The 20069-nt window shown below is 44.5% G+C and overlaps 1 non-coding gene and 2 pseudogenes across 1 annotated transcript; all 3 read right to left on the reverse strand.

The window, feature by feature from the left end:
* Positions 1–8809: 8809 nt before the first annotated feature.
* On the reverse strand, positions 8810–10659 carry LOC149573786 (25S ribosomal RNA; annotated as a pseudogene).
* Positions 10660–10905: 246 nt separating this feature from the next.
* Positions 10906–11059, reverse strand: LOC149573787 (5.8S ribosomal RNA). The gene has a single exon (XR_016361312.1). It is a non-coding gene; the product is annotated as a 5.8S ribosomal RNA (ribosomal RNA).
* Positions 11060–11764: 705 nt separating this feature from the next.
* Positions 11765–13477, reverse strand: LOC149573788 (18S ribosomal RNA; annotated as a pseudogene).
* Between the last annotated feature and the right edge of the window lie 6592 nt (positions 13478–20069).

Here is a 20069-nt window from a genome sequence, read left to right on the forward strand (position 1 = left end):
AATGCTCTGACTAAGTCAATTTTCTCTTCCAATCACTATTCCACCATTCATAGAGAGATCTCCCCATTCACTTGTGATGCAACACAAAATCTAAGTGTTAGATGAGAGCTCTCCCTTGAAAAACCAGTTTCCAAGACATCCCTCGATGACACATTGGAATGATAACCGCTGTCGAACCATTCCCTATGTTGTGCTGATTGAGCTGGCACAGAGGCAACCTTAGGGAGCTCCCGCGTAGCAGTCGAGATGTTCTTTTGTACCCATCTCTCACAAAAACCAATGTTAGCTATGAACAAATTTAGAAGCCAAGGCTCATATCCATCGATATCGTCGGCATTGGGTCTATATATTCAAAGGCCACGGAGAGGTTATGTTAAGAGAAGCTCCCCTACTCGCTCACACAAACATCCCAAATGCTAGACACAACCTCCTACCCTTAGCATCACTCTCCAAATCATCGCAATGACACATTGGAATGACAACCGCTATTGAACAACTCCTAAATTTGTGTTGATGGAGTGACAAAGAAGAGAAACTTTGGGGAGCTACGCATAGCAAATGGGCTGCTGCTTCAATCTGCTCTTATATAGATCTGATGTCATTGATTTTGTTTGGAATCTGAGGCTACATTCATCCTTGCTAACACAACCAATGGCTCTTCTCATCAAATGGCCATGGGGATCTTCTGATTACAAAGGCTCCCTTGTCACTCATGATGCGCAGCCCAACTGCTAGACGATGTCTCACCCTTTAGATCGCTTCCCAGGCAACCATTAGAATGGCACCATTGGAACAACAACCAATGCCAAACCATTCCAAAAAAAATTTCCAAAGAAGTTGTTGCAAAGAGAATGACTTTGGGGAGAGAGCCATCACATAGCAAAATCAAGATGGCTTCACGGCCCTCCCAATAGAAACAATGCTAGTGCCAATATTCCAAATCCGAATAACGTGTCCTTCTTGAACACCAGCACTTATTCTATTGGGGAGGGTCACCAAGAGCTTTTGTTATCAAAGCTCCCATTGTAGCTGTGATAGGCACAAAAAAAAATTACTAGAGAATCAGGCACCCACCTCATGGCTAGACAAGGGCTCACCATTAGATCAACTTCGAAATCATTGAACAGATGCACTGTAAAATGACAACCGCTGCCAAGTCTCTTCCATAATTGCATCGGTTGAGTGATCAAAGAAGGTGATCTAAGAGATATTCCAAGGGTAGGAATTCATTGGGGGATTCTCACCGATATTAAAAATTTATGCAATACCTGAGAAGCACTAAACAAAGGTGCCAGACGAGGGCTCCCATTTTAGATCAACTTTTAAAATCACCAAGTAGATGCATTGAGGGTTGGCAACTATTGCCAAACCTTTTTTTGAAATTATTCTATCTGAGTAATAAGAAAACATGATCTAAACGAGAGTTGAGGAATAGCACCTCGAGGGTGGGCTTCATTCCCCTCTAATTGATTCAACGTCGGCGTCCACCGTTTCAAAATCTAACATATCCATCCACCTTGACACCAATGTTGAATCAATGAGAGGGGCATGGAAGAGGCTCATGGAAACCACCTCTACTATATAAGCTATTAGTGCAAGGCTTGTTTTGCATTAGAAATTAATGAACACATCGACAACTGCCTTAAAATACAAATCATTGAAAAATGTGACCAAACAGCCATCCATGACCCCATTTTTTATGAGGTCGGCAGAGGAGCAAAAGATTGTCATCGGTTAGGAAATGGAAATTCATGGAGCCAAGGTAGTGAAATGGCCACCTTTTGGAGATCGGGCAGAACAGCTTGGGTAGGACGACTCGACAATACCATTTGCCTCGGTGCCTTTTTTGAGGTTTACTTGAGAGGAGCGAACACAATGTCATCCTTGATCATCTAGGAGTCCGAGTAGGATGGCATCATAACAATGGCTCGGCATTTGGAGTGTCTATGGCAGTTGGATGGGATTTGAATTCATGGAGCTAAGGGAGTGAAATAGTCATCAAGCTCATCCGATCAACTGGATGAATTTCACCTTGAAGGGGCCCAATCCAAAAGTTTCAGAGGTCATCTCCTGGAACTGTCAAGAACAAAGGCCAATCTTACATGCAAACTCTGCTACTGCACAAACATAGGTTGCAATTATACAGAAATTGCAAGGCCGTCATAATGGCCCGAGGCCAATGCTCTGACTACTAAATAAATTTTATCTTGCAATCACCATACCGCCATTCACAAAGAGATCTCCCCATTCACTTGTTATGATGCACAATCCAAGTGCTAGATGCGAGCTTGCCCTTGAAAGGCCACTTTCCAAGACATCCCAATGACAGATTGGAGAGATAACCACTGTTGAACCATTCCCAATGTTGTGCCGATCAAGTTGGCACAGAGGCGATCTTAGGGAGCCCCCGCATAGCAATCGAGAAGTTCTTTTGTACCCATCTCTCACAAAAACCAATGTTAGCTGAAAAAATTTAGAATCCAAGGCTCGTATCCATTGATATTGTCACCACTAGGTCTATATTCAAAGGCCACGGAGTGGTTCCGATAAGAGAAGCTCCCCTGCTTGCTTGAACAAACATCCCAAATGCTAGACACGAGCTCTCGCCCTTAGCATCGCTCTCCAAATCACCACAATGACACATTGGAATGACAACCCCTATCGAACAACTCCCAAATTTGTGTCGATGGAGTGAGAAAGAAGAGCCTAATCGGGTTGGTGAAAATAGCTAAGCCAGCTCGGGTCGACCAGCATGGCTCGCCCAGATCGGGTCGGCCAGCATGGCTCGGCCACTATTTTTTGCTGAGAGCTTTTGATATTAAAGCTCCCATGTAGCCGTGATAAGTACACCATGACAAATTGCTAGAGCGCTGAGCACCCATAGAAAATTGCCATTATACCAAGCAATGCTAGAGTGCTAGACAAGGGCTCACGTTTAGATCAAGTTTTAAAATCACCAAAAAGACACGCCATGGATCGGCAACTGCTGCCTCACCATTTCCAAAATTGAGTCATCAGAAAACATGATCTAAAGGAGAGTCGAGGAAAAGCATTCAGAGATCACTTCATGCCCCTTTCATTGATTTAACATCATCATACACCATTTGAAAATCCAACAATTCGATCCACCTAGACACCAATGGTGAATCAATGAGAGGGGCATGGGAGAGGCTCACGACAACCACCTCTCCTATATAAGCTATTAGTGTGAGGCTCCTTCTGCATTCAAAATTTGCGATAGCAAAGAAAAATCCCTTAAAAATCCAATTCAATGAAAAATGTGACCAAAGAGCCATCCACGACACCATTTTTGGAGCTCGGCAAGATCGGGACAATAAAAATGGCTCAGCTAGATTGGGTCAGCCAGCATGGCTCGCCTAGATCAGGTCAACTAGAATGGCTCGCCTAGATTGGGTCAGCCAGAATGGCTCGCCAAGATTAGCTTGGCCAGCATGGCTCGGCCACCATTTTTCATCAAGAACTTTTGGTATTAAAGCTCCCATGTAGCTGTGATAAGTACACCATGAAAAATTGCTAGAGCGCCAAGCACCCATAGCAAATTGCCACTATACCAAGCAACGTCGGAGTGCTAGACAAGGGCTCACATTTAGATCAAGTTTTAAAATCCCCAAAAAGACACGCCATGGATCCGCAACTGCTACCTCACCTTTTCTAAAATTGAGTCATCAAAAAACATGATCTAAAGGGAAAAGCACTTAGATATCACTTCATGCCCCTTTCATTGATTCAACATCAGCATATACCATTTGAAAATCCAACAATCCGATCCACCTAGACACCAATGGTTAATCAATGAAAGGGGCATGGGAGAGGCTTGTGGCAACCACCTCTCCTATATAAGCTATTAGTGTGAGGCTCCTTCTGCATTAGAAATTTGCGATAGCATAGACAAATCCCTTAAAAATCCAATTCAATGAAAAATGTGACCAAACAGCCATCCACGACACTATTTTTGGATCTCGGCAAGATCGGGTCGACAAAAATGGCTCATCCAAATCGGGTCAGCCAGAATAGCTCACCCAGATCAGGTTGGCCAGCATGGCTCACCCAGATCGGGTCAGCCAGCATGGCTCACCTAGATCGGGTCGGCCATCATGGCTCGACCACCATTTTTTGCCAGCAACGTCGGAGTGCTAGACAAGGGCTCACGTTTAGATCAAGTTTTAAAATCACCAAAAAGACACGCCATGGATTGGCAACCGCTGCCTCACCTTTTCTAAAATTGAATCATCGAAAAACATGATCTAAAGGAGAGCGAAGGAAAAGAACCAAGATTGCTTTATGCCCCTTTCATTGATTCAACATCAACATACACTGTTTGAAAACCCAACAATCCGATCCACCTAGACACCAATTTTGAATCAATGAAAGGGGCATGGGAGAGGCTCACAACAACCACCTCTCCTATATAAGCTATTAGTGCGAGGATCCTTCTGCATTTGAAATCTGCGATAGCATGGACAAATCCCTTAAAAATCCAATTCAATGAAAAATGTGACCAAACAGCCATCCACAACAACATTTTTGGAGCTTGGCCAGATTGGGTCGGCCAGAATAGCTTGCCTAGATTGGGTCGGCCAGCATGGCTCTCCCAAAATGTCTCGGCCAGCATGGCTCACCCAGATTGGGTCAGCCAGAATGGCTTGCCCAGATCAGCTTGGTCAGCATGGCTCAGCCAGAACAGCTCGGGCAGATCAGGTCGGCTAGCATGGCTCATTGTGATCAGGTCGGCCAGGCTAGCACGCCCACCATTTTTCAAGTGTACTACCTCCCCTATATAAGCTATTAGTGCAAGGCTTACTCTACATTAGAAATGTACATTCAGTGGACAAGTACATTAAAACCCAATTCAATGAAAAATGTGACCGGATAGCCATCCACAACCCCATTTTTGATGAGGTTGTCAACGAAGACAAAGATTGGCATTGATTAGGCAATTTGATTGCATCAGTCAAGGGGGTAAATTGATCAATTTTTGGAGACTGACTAGAATGGCTCAATGAGAATTTTATATTTGAAGCTACCAGATTTAAGAATTATGACTCAAGTAGAATGGCTTGGGTACCACTTTTATATCGCAAGTTACCCAAATTTGAAAATTATGGCTCAGCTTGAATTTTGTACCATAGGCAACCCAATTCAAAAATGATGGCTCGGCTTGAATAGCTCAACTTCTATTTTATATCCAAGGCTATCCAATTTAAAAATTATGACTCAACTTTTTTTCGAGCACACTGCCTCTCCTATATAAGATATTAGTGCAAGGCTTGCTCTGCATTCAAGAATATGCATTCACTTAGACAAGTGCCTTAAAAAATCAATTCATTGAAAAATGTAACCGAATAGCCATCCACAAACCCATTTTTGCTGAATTTGGCAACGGAGCCAAAAATTGACATCGATTAGGTGGTGTGATTTCATGAGCCACGGGAGTAAATTAACAGTGATGAAAGATGCTAAGTCAATTGGGTGAGATGACTTGACTCGGTGAGCTGACCTAGTGAGTGGAGTTGGTGAGTGAACTTAAAGACTTGACTTGGTGGGCGCACTTGAACTTTTGACTTGTGAGCCACCTTGGTGAGCTGACTTGGGGAATCGACCTAGAAATTTGACATGGTGAGCAGACTTTAAGATGTGACCAAGTGGGGTAACTTGGTAAGGCGACATGGTAAGTCAATGTGGTGAATTGACTTGGTGAGCATCTACTTAAAAAGTCAACTCCTTGAGGTGACTTTCTATGGTGACTTGGCGAGCCCACATGGTGAGATGCCTCGGCGAGTAGAGCTAGCTAGCTTGGTGGTGAGATGACATGGCCAGTGGACTTGGCTAGCCTAAATGAACTTAAAGAGTCGAATTGGTGAGACTACTTGGTGGGCCAACCTAGCGGGGTGACTTGATGAATGAACTTAAAGAGTCAACTTGGTGGGCCAACCTAACAGGGTGACTTGATGAAAAAACTTAGAGAGTCAACTTGGTGAGAGTACTTGGTGACTTGGTGGGCCGACCTAGCTAGGTGACTTGATGAACAAACTTAAAGAGTCCACTTGGTGGGCCGATCTGGCGGGGTGACTTGATGAATGAACCTAAAGCGTCTACTTAGTGAGAGTACTTGGTGGGCAAACATAGTGGGATGATTTGATGAATGAACTTAAAGAGTCAACTTGGTGAGAGTACTTGGTGGGGTGACTTGATGAACGAACCTAAAGAGTCAACTTGGTGGGCCGACCAAGTAGGGTGACTTGATGAACAAACTTAAAGAGTTGACTTGGTGGGCTGACCTGGCAGGGTGACTTGATGAATAAACTTAAAGAGTTGACTTGGTGAGAGTACTTGGTGGGCTGACTTGGTGGGGTGACATGATGAACAAACTTAAAGAGTCAACTTGGTGAGAGTACTCAGTGGGCTGAACTGGTCATGTGACTTGATGAACAAACATAAAGAGTTGATTTGGTGGGCCGACTTGGCTGGGTGACTTGATGAACAAACTTAAAGAGTTGAATTTGTGGGTCGAACTAGCAGGGTGACTTGGTGAGAGTACTTGGTGGGCTGACCTAGCAGGGTGAGTTGATGAACAAAGTTAGAGAGTCAAATTTGTGAGAATACTTGGTGGGTTAAACTGGTGGGGTGACTTGATGAAAAAACTTAAAGAGCGACTTGGTGAGAGAACTTGGTGGGCCGAGCTAGCGGGGTGAATTGATGAACGAACCTAAAGAGTCAACTTTGTGAGAGTACTTGTTGGGCTGACCTGGCGGGTTGACTTGCTGATCGAACTTAAAGGGTTGACTTGGTGAGAGTACTTGGTGGGTCGACCTGGCAGAGCAAATTGATGAACGAACTTAAAGAGTCAACTTGGTGAGAGTACTTAGTCGGGTGACTTGATGAAAAAACCTAAAGAGTCAACTTTGTGAGAGTACTTGGTGGGCCGACCTGGCGGGGTGACTTGATGAACAAACTTAAAGAGTCGACTTGGTGAGAGTACTTGGTGGGCTGACCTGACGGGGTGACTTGATGAACGAACTTAAAGAGTTGACTTGGTGGGCCGACTTGGCAGAGTGACTTCATGAACAAACTTAAAGAGCCCACTTCATGGGCTGATCTAGCGGGGTCACTTGATGAACGAACTTAAAGAGTCGACTTGGTTAGAGTAATTTGTGGGCTAACCTAGCAGGGTGCCTTGATGAATGAACTTAAAGAGTCAACTTGGTGGGGTGACTTGATGAACGCACTTGAAGGGTTGACTTGGTGGGGTGACTCTATGAACGGACCTAAAGAGTTGACTTGATGAACAGACTTAAAGAGTTGACTTGGTGAGAGTACTTGGTGGGGTGACTTGATGAACGCACTTGAAGAATTGACTTGGTTAGAGTACTTGGTGGGGTGACTTGATGAATGGACTCAAAGAGTCAACTTGCTAAGAGTACTTGGTGGCTTGACTTGATTTGAAAACTTAAAGAGTCCACTTGGTGAGAGTACTTGGTAGGGTGAACTGATAAACACACTTAAAGAATCAACTTGGTGGGAGTACTTGGTTGGCTGAACTAGTGGAGTGACTTGATGAATGGACATAAAGAGTCAAATTGGTGAGAGTACTTGTACTTGTTCTGGTGACTTGATGAACAGACATAAAGAATCGACTTGGTGAGCTGACTTGATGAAAGGACTCAAAGAGTTGACTTGGTGAGAGTACTTGGTGGGGTGACTTGATGAAAGAACTGAAAGGGTCGACCTAGCGGGGTGACTTGGTGAATGAACCTAAAGAGTTAACTTGGTGAGAACACTTGGTGGGGTGACTTGATGAATGGACTCAAAGAGTTGACTTGGTGAGAGTACTTGGTGGCTCGACTTGATGAGCATAATTAAAGAGTCCAATTGGTGAGAGTACTTGGTGGGGTGAACTGATGAACGAACTTAAAGAGTCAATTTGGTGGGAGTACTTGGTAGGCTGACCTGGTGGGGTGACTTGATGAAGGGACATAAAGAGTCAACTTGGTGAGAGAACTTGTTCTGGTGACTTGATGAATGGACTTAAATAGTCGACTTAGTGGTGTGACTTGATGAAAGGACTTAAAGAGTCAACTTGGTGAGAGTACTTGGTGTGCCGAGATTTCTATTCTCATTGAGCTCATCTTAGGACACTTTCGTTATCTTTTAACAAATGTGCCGCCCCAGCCAAACTCCTCACCTAACAATGTCTCCGCCCAGATTGGTGTGCCTAGATGCACCTTAAGGCCAAAAATAGGGGCATTGGCCCATCTCTGCCTCATAGAATAAGTAAAATAACATTAAAAGTAGTGGTATTTCACTTGTACCTAAAAGATCTCACTTATTCTACACCTCTCAAGTCATTTCAAAAAGTCAAACTAGAGTCAAGCTTAACAGGGTCTTCTTTCCCCGCTAATTCTGCCAAGCCCGTTCCCTTGGCTGTCATTTCACTAGATAGTAGATAGGGATAGTGGGAATCTCATTAATCCATTCATGCATGTCACTAATTAGATGACAAGGCATTTGGCTACCTTAAGATATTCATAGTTACTCCCATCGTTTACCCACGTTGGGTTGAATTTCTTTGACTGTTTACCACCTAGGGAAAGCCCTCTGAAGGGGGAATCCTACATCCATTGGCTGATTGGCATGTGATGGCCTGCCCTCACCATGGAAGCAGCTCAGGCAGGCAACCAATAACCCATGAGTTTGGGGCGCAGACCCCTTGGCCCAGCCCTCAGAGCCAATCCTTTTCGCGAAGTAACAGATCCATTTTGCCGACTTCCCTTTCCTACATTATTCTATTGACCAGAGGTTGTTCAGCTTGGAGACCTAATGCAATTATGAGTACAACCAAGCATGAATGGTACTTGGTCCTCTAGATTTTCAAGGGCTGTCGAAGGCACACCAAACACCGCGGGATGTGCGGTGCTCTTCTAGCCGTTGGACCCTATCTCCGGTTGAACCGATTTCAGGGTGGGCAAGTTGTTAAAAAGAAAAGATAACTCTTCCCGATGCCCCCACTAACATCTCTAGATTTCCTAACATTTTCATCTACCACCACATCCTGGTTTGGGAATATTAACTCGATTCCCTTTCGATGATCACGCAAAGTGCGCCCTTGAAACAGGGTTTCCCCATCTCTTAGGATCGACTAACCCATGTCCAAGTGTTGTTCACATTGAACCTTTCCCTACTTTAGTCTTCAAAGTTCTCATATGAATATTTTCTACTACCACCAAGATCTACACCAGGAGCCAATCCACCCAGGCACACGCCCAAGGTTTTGTAACAACCCCTACTTCCTCCTACTCATCAGAGCCTGGCACTTGCTTCGATGATCGAGTATAGGTTGCACACTTCAATGCCATCCATTTTGGGTCTAGTTGATTTGGCAAGTGAATTATTACAAACTCCTTAGAAAATTTTGACTTCCATGACCACCGTCCTGCTATCTTAATCAACCAACACCCTTTGTGGGATCTGGGTTAGTGCATAATTTCACATCGTAACTCAGCTTTCGGGTCATCCCGCATCGCTAGTTCTACTTTCCAAAAATGGTCCACTTGGAGCTCGTGATTCTGTGGCATGGATCAACAGAGCAGTCATGCTGACTTACCTATTTAAATTTTGAGAATAGGTCGAGGGCGTTACGCCCCTGATGCCTCTAATCATTTGCTTTACCCGATAAAACTTGCATGTGAGCTCTAGCTATCCTAAGGGAAACCAGCTACTAGATGGTTTGATTAGTCTTTCGCCCCTATACCCAAGTCAGATGAATGATGTGCACGTCAGTATCACTATGGGCCTCCACCATATTTTCCTCTGGCTTCACCCTGCTTAGGCATAGTTCACCATCATTTGGGTCCCAACAGGTCTACTCGCACTCAAACCCTTCACAAAAGATCAGGGTCAGTCAGCGATGCACCCCTCGAGAGGGGATCTCACTAGTTAGCTTCCTTGCACCTCGCGGGTTTTCCCAACTCACCAACTCACACACATGTTAGACTCCTTGGTCTATGTTTCAAGATGGGTCAGATGGAAAGCTCGCTGGCCAGCACCATGAGTGCATAGGTGCCCGAGAGCCCATTGTAAAGGTGCATGCTTCACTCCTCAAATGTCATGATGGAAGTATTTGTGTGACCAGAAGGTCATGCTTGTGCCGCCACAATAGCCATGCTAGTACATCCCCCAAATCAAGTGACGAAGTGGCTCACACCATTCTGCATCTGACCGGGGCACATCACCAGCCTCCATATGCTTCCCTCCTAGCAATTTCAAGCACTCTTTAACTCTCTTTTCAAAGTCCTTTTCATCTTTCCCTCATGGTACTTGTTCCCTATTGGTCTCTTGCTTGTATTTAGCCTTGGACAAAATTTACCACCTGATTAGGGCTGCATTCCCAAACAACCTGACTCATCAATAGCACCTCGTGGTGTGATAGGGTTTGGGCCCGACGGGGCTCTCACCCTCTCTAGCGCCCCCTTCCAGGGGACTTGGGCCTAGTCTGTCACTGAGGATGCTTCTACAAACTACAATTCAATAGGCACCACTGTCAATTTTCATGCTGGGCTCTTCCCGGTTCGCTCACCATTACTAGGGGAATCCTAGTAAGTTTCTTTTCCTCCACTTATTGATATGCTTAAACTCAGCGAGTATTCATGCCTGACTTGGGGACACGGTAGAGATGCAGCATGCCCACACTGTGGCAGACTAATGAGCCCAGAATAAAGTTCCTCTCAAGGAATCATTTGATTAGCGCAAACCAACACCGACCTTTGTGAGCCACCTCTCATCGTGACAGATCAACAGACCTTTTGCTCATTTCAGTCGATTGTGTGCCACTTACAGACACAGATGACCATCTCTGGTCCTCGTTGGGGAGGGCAAAATTTTGTAGTGTGATGCCCAAGCAAATGTGCCCTTGGTCAAGGCCTCGGGCGCAACTTACATTCAAAGACTTGATGATTCATGGGATTCTGCAATTCACACTAAGTATCACATTTTGCTACATTCTTCATCATGGCAAGAGCTGAGATATTCGTTGCTGAGAGTGATGATTTTGTTATGTTTTTGTCTTTTAGTAACCCAAGCATGCAAGGCACTGGATTGCACTTTGTTCTTTGGATTTCTAAGGTGTGCGATGCACCCGTGTGTTGGGTGTTGACACATCTCGAACCCCGAGCACCCAATGGGTGCAATGAGGAACACTATGGTGTGTCCTCACCCCATCACCTCACAAAGGTGGGAGTCAATGCATGGGAGAGCTGTGTTAGTGGATGGGGCCCCTGCCCTAAAAATCATGCGAGTGCACCCATCCTAAACATAGAACGCTGCAAGTGATGAGTCAACACACTTAGGCAAGGCAACGGGGGGTTGCAGCAGTCCCGACTTGCCACCGTCAAAATGACAGATCCCTAGCACAGTGTTGTGCATGTGATTGGACCATGAAATCTCAATGGGGGATGAGGCCCAGACCCCCTTTGAACTGCAACCTAGCAGAGACCTCTCACTTTGATTTAGACATCGTTCAAAGGCACCGATCCTAATCCAGATTACATCTGAGTCTCTTCTTTGCCCCATGGGGAATCCACACTTTTGATCACAGCATTCGATGTGACCCTCGACCTCGATAGTGTTGGACCCATAGCTTGGCCATCTAGCACATTACTGCAGGGCCAAGTGTCTGCACGTCGTCAAGATTTTGGGTCTGAGGAGGAGGCCAGCTCCATCCCCTACATGATTTAGGGTCTCAAACCGACAATGATCCTACTGCAGGTTCACCTACGGTAACCTTGTTATGACTTCTCCTTCCTCTAAATGATAAGGTTCAATGAACTTCTCGCGACATCATTAATAGGAACCATTGTTATCACCACGATCTAAACACTTCATCAGATCATTCAATCGATTGGAGCGATGGGCAGTGTGTACAAAGGGTAGGGACGTAGTCAATGCGAGCTGATGACTCATGATCACTGGGAATTCCTCATTGAAGATCAATAATTGCAATGGTCTATCCCCATCATGATGCAATTTGGAAAGATTTCTCAAACCTTTTGAGCTAGGGAGAGAAACTCATTGGTTGCATCAAGTGTAGCATGTGTGCGGCCCAAAACATCTAAGGGCATCATAGACCTATTATTTCCTCAAACTTCCATGGCCTAGGAGGCCATAGTCCCTCTAAGAAGTTGGTCGCGAAGGGGAATCTCCGTGTAGCTAGTTAGCAGGCTGAGGTCTCATTCATTAATGGAATTAACTAGACAAATCGCTCCACCAACTAAGAATGACCATGCACCACCACCCATAGAATCAAGAAAGAGCTCTCAATTTGTTAATCCTTACTATGTCTGGACCTGGTAAGTTTCCCCATGTTGAGTCAAATTAAGCTACAGGATCCACTCCTGGTGGTGCCCTTCTATTAATTCCTTTAAGTTTCATCCTTGCGACCATACTCCCCCCGAAACCCAAACACTCTGATTTCTCAAAAGTTGTTGGTAGAGTCCTTAGAGAAACATCTGTCGATCCCTAGTCAGTATCATTTATGGTTAAGACTAGGATGGTATCTGATCATCTTCGAGCCCCCAACTTTCATTCTTTATTAATGAAAACATCCTTGGAAAATGCTTTCACAATGGTTCATCTTCCATAAATCCAAGAATTTCACCTCTGACAATGAAATATGAATGCCCCTAATAGTCCCTATTAATCATTACTCTGGTCCCGAAGACCAATAGAACAGGACCAGACTCCTATTGTGTTATTCCATGCTAATGTAAAAACGAGCATAGGCTTGCTTTGAGCACTCTAATTTTTTCAAAGTAATGGCACCAGAACCGCGACCCAGCAAATTAAGGCCAGGAACACGTCGCCAGCAGAAGGGACATGAGGGCCAGTGCACACCCAGAAGGTAGACCGACTGTGATGACCCAAGGTCCAACTATGAGCTTTTTAACTGTAATAATTTAAATATATGCTATTGGAGCTGGAATTACTGCAGCTTCTGGCACCAGACTTGACCTCCAATGGATCCTTGTTAAGGGATTTAGATTATACTCATTCCAATTACCAGACTCAATGAGCCCAGTATTGTTATTTATTATCACTACCTCCCCATGTCAAGATTGGGTAATTTGTGCGCCTATTGCAAATATTTGATAGGGAAAAAATTTGAATGATGTGTCGCCAGCACAAAGGCCATGCGATCCATCAAGTTATCATAAATCATCAGAATAGCGGGCAAGCCCGCACTGGCCTTTTATCTAATAAATGCATCCCTTCTGAGAGTCAAGATTTGGTGCACATATTAGCTCTAGAATTACTATGGTTATTCGAGTAGCAAAGTACCATCAAAGAAACTATAACTGATTTAATGAGCCATCCGCAGTTTCACAGTCTAAAATAGTTCATACTTAGACATGCATGGCTTAATCTTTAAGAAAAGCATATGACTACTAGCAAGATCGACCAGGTAGCTTCTAATAGTGAGGGGACCCCCAAGACCTACTATAGCCAAGGGATGCCCACCATGATGGGAAACCAAAATTTTCATTCACTCCATCATGCATCCAAACATAATCTATCGCACAAGCAACAAGAATGACGATCATAGCACATGCAGGACTCGTAATGCTCAAAGATTTCACACAAGAGGAAAGTGTCCCATCATCGACCAGAGAGGGCCAAATAGGGAGCCTTAGTTCATAGGCACTTGGGAAGAACATCTCGTACAGAACCTTTTACCCTTGAACTCATTGTTGCCACTACTCGGAAAGAAGCCTCAAGTCTGTATGAGATGCACCACGCACGTAGCCACCTCAATTGTAAGGCCACTCAGAGACATCCATTTCCTAGAAATATGCCTCCTACATGCCTATTGAGGTGCACCCACACAAACAAAACCCTTCTCAATCGCAACAAACATTTTCCCATGATGAAGAGCTGGTTGTCAAAGTGCCAACGGAGACCACCGTGCTGAAGGGTGAAGGGTCGTGTGATTCAAAAACATGGGTTGTTATGCGATTGGCGGGGGCATCACTATGCACGCGACCACCTCAATTATAAGGCCACTCAAGGGCATCATTTATAACACCCCCTCTACACATTTATATGTGATGAGAACCTACCCGCATACACAGACATGTCTAACCTCTGGCAAATATCTCCTTTCCCAGCACAGCCTCACTAACCATTCCCCGTGACACGTGGTCTACCAGCGCAGGTACAAAAAAGTTCCTACGGGTGAAAACTCACACTAGAATTGTTAGAAAAGCTTCAATCTCATGCGCATGCATATACCCAAGAATTGAACTGCGACAGAACCACCCGTGAGCACCCACATCTTGGCAAAAAGCATTCGTGCAATTTCTTCCCCTAGACAGACATGTTGGGCCTGTACTTGTCAGAGCATTGTAAAGACGAGCGCTCTGGTTTGTAGGAACCTGAGAAGAAAATCTTGTATGAAACCTATTCCCCCAAAATGCTCAAATCACAAATGCTCACATCAGAGTCATAATGCAAAGGTGTACACCATGCACGCGACCAAGTTAGGACACTCAAAGACATCCATTTTCTAGGCATATACCCCTACACGCTTTTTGGTGCACCTCATACAAATGGCCATACTTCGACAAGCCCTCCAAAAGTTTCACATCTCAAGAGAGATGAAACACCTTGGGCTTTTTGTCCACACAATGCAAACACCAAATGCTCTCTTTAGGGGGAAGCTGAAGAAGAGTATCTCCCGCAGAACCCATGATCCGCAATTCGGATCGCATGGGCAGGATAGGGCATGGAGAGTTTCCACATTCAAAAAAAAATTATTAGTAATACTCTACGCTTCTACTGGCCTAGACCACAAAAGTTGTCACGATAGTGCCATGCACTTCTATAGGATGAGACAGTGAAGAGGCGAGCACACACTGACAACACACTAGCAAATAATTTTTTTGGCAACCAAACCTTTCGCCGGCCCCCCTCTCAATCCCAAGGCTCTACCAATCAGCAAAAACTTAGGGTGGAGAGTGGACCCTTGATGAAATTAGGGATGTCAAGCAATGCACCCATGCAACCATCTCTTTCCTTCTTGTCGTCCTGGCAGGATAAAAATGCAATGATAGAACATGCCAAGAGATGGAGCCCTTGGCTAAAAGATACAACTCCATACACTTAGCAACAAGTGCATCTTAGAATCGAACACCAAATGTGCAGTGAGTTGCAAGCCATGCAGACACCTGCATATAGGGTATCCAACAAAACAAAGTGACAATTACTTCCCACCAGCTCTTCCATTGTGATTACCGAATGGGATATACTCATCGCGACAGATTAATGACCATCATTACCATCTTAGAATAGATACAAGCACATCGAGCTTCATCTGATTAACTGGATGAATTTGACCTTGAAGGGGCCAAATCCAAAAGTTTCAGAGGTCATCTCCTGGAACTGTCAAGAACAAGGCCTATCTTACATGCAAACTCTGCTACTGTGCAAACATAGGTTGCAATTAAAGAGAAATTGCAAGGTTGTCACAATGGCCTGAGGCCAATGCTCTGACTAAGTGAATTTTCTCTTGCAATCACCATGCCATCATTCACAGAGAGATCTCCCCATTCACTTGTGATGTGATGCACAATCCAAGTGCTAGACGCAAGCTCACCCTTGAAAGACCACTTTCCAAGACACATTGGAATGACAATCGCTATCGAACAACTATCAAATTTGTGTCGATGGAGTGAGAAAGAAGAGAAACTTTGGGGAGCTGCACATAGAAAATGGGTTGCTACTTCATTCTGCTCTTATATATAGATCTGATGTTGTTGATTTTATTTGGAATCTGAGGCTGCATTCGTCCTTGCTCACACAAGCAATGGCTCTTCTGATTGAATGGCGATGAGGAACTTCTGATAACAAAGGCTCCCTTGTCACTCGTGATGCGCAGCCCAACTGCTAGACGATGGCTCACCCTTCAGATCGCTACGCAGGCAACCACCACAATGGCACCATTGGAATTAAAACCATTGTCGAACCATTCCTAAAAATTTGCGCCAAAGAAGTTGTTGCAAAGAGAATGACTCTGGGGAGAGAGCCCTCTCATAGCAAAATTGGGATGGCTTCACGGCCCTTCCAATAGAAATGATGCTGGTGCCAATATTCAAAATTTGAATAATGTGTCTTTCTCGAACACCTACACTAATTCTATTAGGTAGGGTTGCCAAGAGCTTATGTTATCAAAGCTCCCATTGTAGCCACAATAGTCACACAAAAATTTTCTAGAGTGCCAAACACCCACCTCATGGCTAGACAAGGGCTCGCCATTAGATCAACTTTGAAATCGCTGAATAGACGCATTGTAGACTGGCAATTGCTGCCAAGTCTCTTCTATAATTGTGTTGGTCGAGTGATCAAAGAAGGTGATCTAAGATACAGTCAAAGGGTAGGCATTCGTTGGGGGATTCACACCGATAGAAAAAATTTATGCAATACTCGAGCAACACCGGACAGAGGTGCTAGATGAGGGCTCCAATTTTAGATCAAGTTTTAAAATCACAAAGTAGATGCGATGAGGGTTGGCAACCATTGCCAAACTTTTTTCCAAAATTGTGCCAGATGAGTGACAAGAAAACATGATCTAAAGGAGAGTCCAGGAATAGCACCTCGAGGGTGGGCTTCATGCCCCTCTAATTGATCCAACATCGGCATCCACCGTTTCAAAATTTGACATATCCATCTACCTTGACACCAATGTTGAATCAATGAGAGGGGCATGGGAGAGGCTCGCGACAACCACCTCTCCCATTGTAGCTATGATAGGTACACAAAAAATTCCTAGAGTGCCCAACACCCACCTCATGGCTAGACAAGGCTTGCCATTAGATCAACTTCAAAATCACTAAACAGACGTGCTGTAGAATGGAAACCACTACCAAGTCTCTTCCATAATTGCGTCAGTCGAGTGATCAAAGAAGGTGATCTAAGAGATATTCCAAGGGTAGGCTTTCATTGGGGGATTCACGCCGATAGAAAAAATTTATGCAATACCCGAGCAACACTGGACAGAGGTGCTAGACGAGGGCTCCCATTTTAGATCAAGTTATAAAATCACCAAGTAGATGCGGTGAGGGCTGGCAACCACTGCCAAACCTTTTTCTGAAATTGCACCAGCTGAGTGACAAGAAAACATGATCTAAAGTAGATTCTAGGAATAGCACCTCGAGGGTGGGCTTAATGCCCCTCTAATTGATTCAATGTCGGCATCCACTGTTTAAAGATTTGACATATCCATCTGCCTTAACACTGATAATGAATCAATCAAAGGGGCATGGGAGAGGCTCGTGGCAACCACCTCTACCATTGTAGCCCTGATAGGCACACAAAAAATTGCTAGAGTGCCCACCAGCCACCTCATGGCTAGACAAGGGCTCACCATTAGATCAACTTTGAAATCATTGAACAGATGCACTGTAGAATGGTGACTGCTGCCAAGTCTCTTCCATAATTGCATTAGTTGAGTGATTGAAGAAGGTGATCTAAGAGATAGTCCAAGGGTAGGCATTCATTGGGGGATTCGCGCCGATAGCAAAAAATTATGCAATACCCGAGCAACACCAGACGGAAGTGCTAGATGAGGTCTCCCATTTTAGATAAAGTTTTAAAATCACCAAATAGACGTGGTGAGGGCTGGAAACCACTGCAAAATCTTTTTCCAAAATTGCACCAGAAGAGTGACAAGAAAACATGATCCAAAGGAGTTTCGAGGAATAGCACCTCGAGGGTGGGCTTCATGCCCCTCTAATTGATTCAATGTCAGCGTCCACCATTTAAAAATCTGACATATCCATCCACCTTGACACTGGCATTTAATCAATGAGGGGGGCATGGGAGAGGCTCACAACAACCACCTCTCCCATTGTAGCCACGATAGGCACACAAAAAATTGCTAGAGCATCGAGCACCCACCTCATGGCTAGATAAGGGCTTGCCATTAGATGAACTATGAAATTGCTGAACAGATGCACTGTAGAATGGTAACCACTGCCAAGTCTCTTCCATAATTGCATCGATTGAGTGATCGAAAAAGGTGATCTAAGAGATAGTCCAAGGGTAGGCATTCATTGGGGGATTTGCGTCGATGACAAAAAAAATTTCAATACCCGAGCAACACCACACGAATGTGCTAGACCAGGGCTCCCATTTTAGATCAAGTTTTAAAATCACCAAGTAGACACGGTGAGGGCTGGCAACCGCTACCAAACCTTTTTCTGAAATTTCACTAGCTGAGTGACAAGAAAACATGATCTAAAGGAGAGTCCAGGAATAGCACCTTGAGGGTGGGCTTCATGCCCCTCTAATTGATTCAACGTCAATGTCAACCATTTTAGAATCTGACATATCCATCCGCCCTGACATTGGTGTTGAATCAATGAGGGGGGCATGGGAGAGGCTCGTGACAACCACCTCTCGCATTGTAGCCATGATAGGCACACAAAAAATTGCTAGAGTGCCAAGCACCCACCTCATGTCTAGACAAGGGCTCACGATTAGATCAACTTCGAAATTGCAAAATAGACGCACTGTAGAATGGCAACCACTACCAAGTCTCTTCTGTAATTGCGTCGGTCAAGTGATTGAAGAAGGTGATCTAAGAGAGGGTCCAAGGTTAGGTATTCATTGGGGGATTCACGTCGATAGCAAAAATTTATGCAATACTCAAGAAACACCGGACGGAGGTGCTAGATGATGGCTCCCATTTTAGATCGATTTTTAAAATCACCAAGTAGACGCGGTGAGGGCTGGCAACCACTAGCAAACCTTTTTTTGAAATTGTGCTAGCTGAGTCACAAGAAAATGTGATCTAAAGGAGAGACTAGGAATAGAACCTTGAGGGTGGGCTTCATGCCCCTCTAATTGATTCAATATTGGCATCCACCATTTCAAAATCTGACATATCCATCTGCCTTGACACCAGTGTTGAATCAATGGGGGCGCCACAGGAGAGGCTCGCAGCAACCACCTCTCCCATTGTAGCCATGATAGGCACACAAAAATTTTTGCTAGTGTGCCCAACACCCACCTCATGGCTAGACAAGGGCTTGCCATTAGATCAACTTCAAAATCACTGAATAGATGCATTGTAGAATGGCAACCGCTGCCAAGTCTATTCTGTAATTGTGTCGATCGAGTGATTGAAGAAGGTGATCTAAAAGAGAGTCCAAGGGTAGGCATTCAATTGGTGGATTCGTGCCAATAGAAAAAAATTATGCAATACCCAAGAAACATCAGACGGAGGTGCTAGACGAGGGCTCCCATTTTAGATCACATTTTAAAATCACCAAGTGGATGCAGTGAGGGCTAGTAACCACTACCAAACCTTTTTTTGAAATTGTTCCAGCTGAGTGTCAAGAAAACATGATCTAAAGGAGAGTTGAGGAATAGCAACTCGAGGGTGGGCTTCATGCCCCTCTAATTGATTCAACATTGGCATCCATTGTTTCAAAATCTGACATATCCATCTGCATTGACATCAGCGTTGAATCAATGAGAGGGGCATGGGAGAGGCTCGCAGCAACCACCTCTCCTACATAAGTTATTAGTGAGAGGCTTGCTCTGCATTAGAAATTAGCGAACACACTGACAACTTCCTTAAAAATCCAAATCATTGAAAATTCTGACCAAATAGCCATCCATGACCCAATTTTTTATGAGGTCGACAGAGGAGCAAAAGATTGTCATCGGTTAGGAGATGTGAATTCATGGAGCCAAGGGACTAAAATGGTCATCGAGCTCATCCGATCAACTAGATGAATTTCACCTTGAAGGGGCCCAATCCAAAAGTTTCGAAGGTCATCTCCTAGAACTGTCAAGAACAAGGCAAATCTTACATGCAAACTCTGTTACTGCGCAAACATAGGTTGCAATTAAAGAGAAATTGCAAGGCCATCACAATGGCCCGAGGCCAATGCTCTAACTAAGTCAATTTTCTCTTGCAATCACCATGCCACTATTCACAGACAGATCTCTGCATCCACTTGTGATGTGATGCACAATCCAAGTGCTAGACGAGA

The sequence above is a fragment of the Cupressus sempervirens genome, chromosome 2 (genome assembly GCF_028749045.1).
Source record: "Cupressus sempervirens isolate cs-2001-9-10 chromosome 2, ASM2874904v1, whole genome shotgun sequence".
In the NCBI taxonomy this organism is placed as follows: Eukaryota; Viridiplantae; Streptophyta; class Pinopsida; order Cupressales; family Cupressaceae; genus Cupressus; species Cupressus sempervirens.